A 7,193-nucleotide genomic window follows, 5' to 3' on the forward strand; every position below is an offset into this window, starting at 1 on the left:
AGAATTCTGAAAAAAAATCTCAGAATTCAACACTGGAGTGACTGGTAAATGTGTTTCCCCCCTAAAGTTATCTAGTGTGCACCTTTCTTAAGAGAGAGAACAACAAAACATTCTTCAAAAACATGAAAAGTCAATGAGACATGGCTTCACTACAGAAATGGTTTTTCTATAAGCAGCTCAAAGAAAATGGTAATGAATAAATTTTCTGACAAAGAATTGAAAGTAAGTGTTAAAAGGAAGCTCAGAAAATGATAAAAGTACGTTTATGTGCCCTTGAAAATGGCTCGAACAAAAACATGAAATAAAGAGAGTGATTCAATAATGATACAAAGTCTCTAAAAATCCTGTAAATTTTAAAGTGGAAGAATACAATACATAATAAAGAAAAAGATGTCAGAGTATCAAGTTTCAAAATTAGACCTGATGAAGGAAAAAAATATAAAATAAATCTACAAGTCAAAGAGAATTTTTAGAAATTCTTCAGTCAGTGAAGAAAAAAACAAATGATCAATAGAAATAACCTGATGTTGAGTAAACACAAGATAACTAATATGCAAATCATAGCAGCCTCAGAAAGTGAAGAGAAAAGAATAGAAATTATGAAGAAAAACTATAAAAATTTGGAGATCTAGGGGAGAGAAAAGCATATGCAGGTGCATGAATCTCAAAAGTTCCTAAGATAATAAATCTAATGAAATATTCACTAGTATGTATTATTAAAAAATGTCAAAAATCAAAGAACGCATTCTGAAAGCTTCAAGAGATTTGTCATATAAAATAAACCACCATAATATTATCATTGAATTTCCTAGTACTAATTTGCTAAGAAAGGAGTGATGGGCTAATATATTTTGAGAAAAAAGATTAGGAAGGAAATCAGAGGGAGAGAGAAAGGGAAGAGGAAAGAGGAGGAATAAGAGAAGAGGATGTTGAAAAGAACAAGAAGGGAGAGTGGAGGAGGGGAGTGGAAGGGGAAGGAAGCAAAAGAAGAGGAGGAGGAAGACGAGGGGGAGGAAAGGGAGAAAGGAGAGGTAGAGGAAGAAGGGTAAGGGAGGAGAAAGAGAAGGAGGAGAAGGAGAAGGAAAAATAGCTCTCAATCAAAAATCCTTCATAGAAGAAATGCCAAACTAAATTATTTAGGCTGGGAAAAAACCACAGCAGTTAGTAACATAAAAACTCATGGAAGTTTAGAATTGACCATCAAAGGAGAAATCTGGTAAGAAGGCTTAGGAACAAAGTAACTATAAAATGTTTAAAAAACAATGTACAATATGGCAGTGAGAAGACCCTAATCATCAACAGCTCCAAAAATTGAATTAGTTAAATTCCTTAATCAGAAGACACAGAGTAGATGCATAGATTTTAAAACTAAAACAATTATTCAGATTTATGTTGCCTATTAGAAATACATGTCAAATTTAAGAAAATGTATAATCTGCAAAGGAAAGGTTGTGAAAAGGCATTTCATATCCAGAGTAGAGATGCACTATGCCCTGTAAAACAGACTTGAAGTAAAAAGTGTTCCAAGAGTCAAAGAGTACCACAGGATAATGATAAAGAGATGATTTCATTTGATCTTAGCCAAAAGGTCAAAAGTGATAAGGAAGCAGTGACTTTATTAAAAAATCATAATAAATGGAAAGGTCCATAAATATAGTATCAGATCATTTGAATAAAGGAATTATTAACCAATCTTGAGTAAGAAAAGTCATTCCAATAACACAAGGAGATTTGATACTCCAGTTTTCACAATGTGTACATTATTTATACCCGAAACTATGTAGTATCATCGGAGTTGAGGAACATCTTGGGCCAAATGGACTTAAGAGAGATACTCAAAACTTTCTACCCAGCAGTAGCAGGATAAGGATCTAAAACTCAAAAATGACATTTTTTCAACAGAGTACATACTAAGCAATAAAAGTCTTAAAATGTTTCCAAAGGCTGCAATCATATCTAGTAACCTTCCCAATGTTGTAAAATTAGAAATCAGTAACATGAGGAAAACTGGAAATATAAGCACATGAAAATTTAACAGTATACTTATAAAAACAAGTGAGTCAAGAAACTTCAAAAGGGAAATCAAAACATGTTTCGGTACAGATATAAATAAAAATACAACAAATCGGGTTGGGGATTTAGATCAGTGGTAGAGCGCTTGCCTAGCAAGCACAAGGCCCTGGGTTCAATCCTCAGCTCAAAAAAAAAAAATCAAAATTTATGAGATCAGCAAGGCAAATTGTAAGAAGCAGAGAAGCAGGCCTGATGCACACCCCTAATCACAGCAATTGAAAAGTAGAGACAGACTGATCTCTGTGAATCTAAGGACAGTCTGGTCTATGTGGAGAGTTCCAGGCCAGGCAAGGCCATAAAAAGTTTAAAAAAATCATAACAGAAGTAAAATAAGTTGTGAGAAGGATGGTTAGAGTAATGAGTGCCTACACAGCAGTAAGAGAACCATCACAAATGGGTAACTGCAAAGAATGAGAAACGGTATAATCGAAGCTGAAAATCAGCAGAAAGGATAAAATAGCAAAGACCATAGGTAAAATGAATCTAGAAACCAATAGAAAATGAATAACATTCATGTTTCTGGAAAAGAACATTTAACCTATTGATAGCTAACAAAAAGAGATCATGAGATCATGGGGTATCCTGGGTCTAGGATGAACAATTAAAGTCCAACAAGAGAGATAATTTAGAAGGAGATTAATTGCTAGGTGCCTGCCACTAAGATCAACTCATATAAAAACAGAAAATCTGAAGAGAACAATGAATAAGTTTCTCAACAAGTAAAAGGGTCTTCCTGGTAGACTCTAACTAATATTTAAAATAATTAGTGCCAAAGCTTTTCAAATACTTCCAAAACCTAAAAGGATAACTCTAAAAACTAATTTTATAGAAAGCAAACACACAAACCAAAAACTTAAACATTTAGAAGTTCTCATTTTTTTCTAGGTTATCATTATCCCAACTAAAGCAAGAAAAGTATTATACAAGAAACACAAATAACAGATCAATACCCTCTATGAACAACAGTTGCAAACAATCTTCAACACAATACTAGAAAACCAAATTCAATAGACTTTTAAAAAGTAAGAATTATCCCTAGTTTGCAAGAGTGATTCAGAATATTCCCCATAAGATCCTATACCACATGAGAGAGGGGCTTGCAAGGGGCTTCCATCCTTCCCTGATGATTTGAGAGGAATTAATTGTTATTGGAGGAAAGACATTTTCTTCATTGGGGTAACCATTGGTAAGTTGTCTATGCTCTTGTAAATAACTCCTTACACATATTGCTGTAGTAATTCTTAATTAAATTCATTATGTCACACACAAATGACATGAAGGCAGAAGCTGGACTAGATAGGAAGACGAAGGTAAGATACATATATACATATATATGTATTTATAAGAATATAATGAAACCCACTATTCTGTGTAATTAGTACATGCTAATAAAACAAACAAAGAAAGAAATACAACAAAATGATTGTAATATGAGAAATTATGGTATATTTAAGTCCTATAAAGCAATTTTTAATTAGAAATATTGTATCATTACTATTTTTTAAAGTTTAAAAAGGGACAAAAATATGATCATCTTAAGAGTCAGAAAAAGTATTTGAAAAAAAAAACTGAACAACTTTTACCATAAAATAACAAGTTAGGTATAGGAGGAATGTGCCTCAACTTGATCAAGTCTATATGTGATAAACCAACACTTAACATATTATTCAAGGGTAAACAGATGAAACCCTTTCCTCCAAGATCAGTTACAGCACAATGTGCATTCACTCACTAGTTCTTTTCAACATTATACCAGAAGATTTGCTTCAGAATTCAAGCAAGAGAAAAAATTTAAAGGAATCTATGTCAAAACAGTGAAATTATATCTGCTCACAGATGTCATGAACTCTAAACAAGCCACAGAAAACTATTACAGTAAGTAGCTAAATAAGGAGAATGTTGCAATATACCAAAACAGCATGCAGCATTTGACTGGGCTTCTACACAGAAACAAGGGACTTTCCAAGACAGAGCTCTGGAAAATATCCCATTTATAATGTCAGTAAAGGAATAAATTATTTAGAATTAAATTTAACCATGGACATAAATAGTCTGTTCACTAAAAACCATAAACTATTATACAAAGAAAATTAAAGCACAAATAAAAGTATTGGTATTCTTATCAAATACCAATGGATTTTTTGAAAAAATAATGTAAGATTTGTATGAAACCACAAAAGACCTCTAATAACTAGAGTCATTTTGAGCAAGAATAAAGCTTACAACATGAAGCTTTTTGGTTTCACATTGTTACTAAGTTACACTACTGGTACAGATAGAAAAATAGACACTAGACCAATGGAAAAGAATGGATAATTTAGAATAAGTCCATATTTAAGCACATTGATAAATTGTTTTTAGTATTCAAGATATACATTGGGAAGGATAGTCTCTTAAGTGGTGTGGGAGAACTGGATGGCCACATACCAAAGAATCAAATTCTACCTTGATAGCATACATAGAAATAACTCAAGATAAATGCATGACTTTGCTGTAAGACCTGCATTTGTGAAACTGTTCTCGGGAAAGCCAGACATAGATGTTCTTTGCAATGTGCTCTTGGATGTGACACCAAAGCCTAGTCAATGAAAGCAAAAATAAAGAAGTGAAACTACATAAAACTAAAATCTTTAAGCCCAGGATAATGAACTATCAACAAGGTAAGAAGGAAATTTACTGAATGGATGGAATATCTGCAAATCACATCCCCAACAGAGGCTTCATTTATCCAAAATACATAAGTTATTCATATAGTTCGGTGTAATAAACAACTTAATTGAAAATTGCCAAGGGTAGTAATCTGTTTAGGGAGATATTCAAATGGCCAACAGGCCTATGGAAAATCACGCTTCATTTGATCAGTACCCAGGTGAACAATTCAAAACCCTTGGAATGTATTACTGGAAAGTAAAAACGTATGACTTCACAAGGATGTGGAGAAATAAAAAAACACCCTGTATTCTAGTGATGGGAGGGACATGTAGCCATCATAAAAACCCAAAGCAAGCACCTCAAAAAAATTTAGATATACCCATTGTATGGCCCAGCAATCCTAGTTAGGAAAATGTGTTCAAAGAAATAAAGTCACTATGTTAAAGAAATATTTGTATTCCCATGTTCATTTCTGTACAATTCACAATAGTTATGATATTGGAAAAACCTAGAGTTCATATGTGTTGCTATAGAAACAAATGAATAGACACAGGAAATATAACAGTATCTTTAAGCCACAAAATCTTCCCATTTGCAAAACATGGATGGAATTCAGGGACATTTTACTAACAGAAATATACCAGGCACAAAAATACAAGCACTATACAAAATCATTTACAGAAATATCTCAAAAACTTGTCTGAAAGTGACAAAGGAATATTGATGACCTGTGTTTGGAGGATGAGGAAGGATCAGTCTATGAGTCAAAAGGTACAAACTTTCAATTACAAGATGAATTAATTTGGAGAATAATAAACAACTCAATTAATAAAGCTAATAACAATGGATTGTCTCCTTGTTATTGGTAAAGGGTGGATACCAAATGTTCTCCCCAGGTACATAAGCATAATAGCACAAGGGTAACTATGTGAAATGATGGATATGTTAATTAGCTTGATTGGGATATTATGTTACAATATATATGTATATCAAAACATCACACTGTGGCACCTGTACACATGCAATTTTTATTTGTCAATTATAGCTCAGTAAATCTGGGGGCAGAGAGAAAAGATTCATCACAACTGATAGTCTATCTCATTCAGCTGCCCAGGTAGGTTACTCAATGAAAAGGACTGTAAGCTGTTCGAAAGTAGACTTCCCAGCAAAGCTTCTGGTGCGATGAGAGCAATGACTAGCAAAGTATCCAGTGTCCTCTGCTGGATGTCTTGGGCACATTTAAAGCCTCAAGTAAATTAGTTATGAATGTCAGCATACCGATGTACTAATGAAGATTAACAAAGAGCTCAGAAGAAATTGAGCAACTGAGCTGGAAACAGAGTGATTGATGCTGTGATGGTGCTAAAGGGCCTATTGAGAAAACTCATCTTTCAACACTCTTCAATAGGCATGTAGAGCTGAAATAAATGTAGAGCACTAGATCTTCCACTTGACTTAACAGCAGATTGAAAGTGGTTTTCAATAGGTGGAGATATATTACTCAAGGATGTTACCAATGCCATTAGTAATTATTAATATCAATGCTCATTGTCCATGTTGAGTGCTTGCCCTTTATCTACCCATTCAACTTCTGCAGAGCAGCTACCCATATTTTATTAACTAGAAGTCAGGGCAAAGTGGGTGAAGGTAAGACTGAAAGGTTAGTGGTGTAAAAGAAAGTCATACTAAATTCTGCTATTCTATTTGCTATAATAAGATTAAAAAAATTCATTAATTTTTTTCCACTTAGCTCCTTCCAGTGAAAGAAAGGTGATGGGAGTTTCTCCTACAAACCTTCTGTGTATTCAGAACAAGCCCACCACACACACACCTAACTTATGCAAATATAGGTCTTTAAAACCACTGGACTTACCTGCTGTCATTGGGGATCTGCCTTCCCCATGGAGCTGCTTGTATTCCTTTCTCCATCTGTCTTCAGACTAATGAAGTCAGAATGAATGCCTCTCACATTTTGAATTTCTCTTTTTTTTTTCTCTTACCAGAGACCTCCAACTTTAGAGGATCTATCATACAGTTCTTGTTTCCTAGCAACTTGGAATGTTAGTTACTTCTACACAATTCTTCCTCAGTAGTACCGATATTGCTTGACTGAATAATCAGAGAGAATGTTGGAGAATTTTCCCTATTGAATAACCAGATATTTGAAATATGTGATGACAGTTTTTAAAGGAACTATGCAAATTTATAACAATGGTTTCATTTGAAGTGCCCATCAAAGTTGGTGCCAAAAGTTTCCAACACATTTTGCTCGACATTGTTTTTAATGATAAGAAATTGTATTTGATATTCAATCAGTTATACATATTTAATAGCCCAATTCTTCCAAAACAAAATTGGTATTTTTTCTGGGAAGTACTAGGTCAATTTAGAAGCTTGGAGTTTGTTGCTGGTATCTCTCTCCATCATTGTTTACTCTTTTTATGAGCTTCAGTTTCTGACCTTTTCAG

At 33.6% G+C, this 7,193-nt stretch overlaps 1 long non-coding RNA gene across 3 annotated transcripts in view; it reads right to left on the minus strand.

The window, feature by feature from the left end:
* The window catches only part of LOC121822346 (uncharacterized), a 47,243-nt gene extending 40,480 nt beyond the window's left edge, over positions 1-6,763 (minus strand). For all 3 annotated transcript variants that reach the window (XR_013044316.1, XR_013044315.1, XR_013044314.1), the window contains exon 1: positions 6,599-6,763. This is a non-coding gene — a long non-coding RNA (uncharacterized LOC121822346). The remainder of the gene's footprint in view (positions 1-6,598) is intronic.
* Between the last annotated feature and the right edge of the window lie 430 nt (positions 6,764-7,193).

Source organism: Peromyscus maniculatus, chromosome 14 (genome assembly GCF_049852395.1).
Source record: "Peromyscus maniculatus bairdii isolate BWxNUB_F1_BW_parent chromosome 14, HU_Pman_BW_mat_3.1, whole genome shotgun sequence".
Taxonomy (NCBI): Eukaryota; Metazoa; Chordata; class Mammalia; order Rodentia; family Cricetidae; genus Peromyscus; species Peromyscus maniculatus.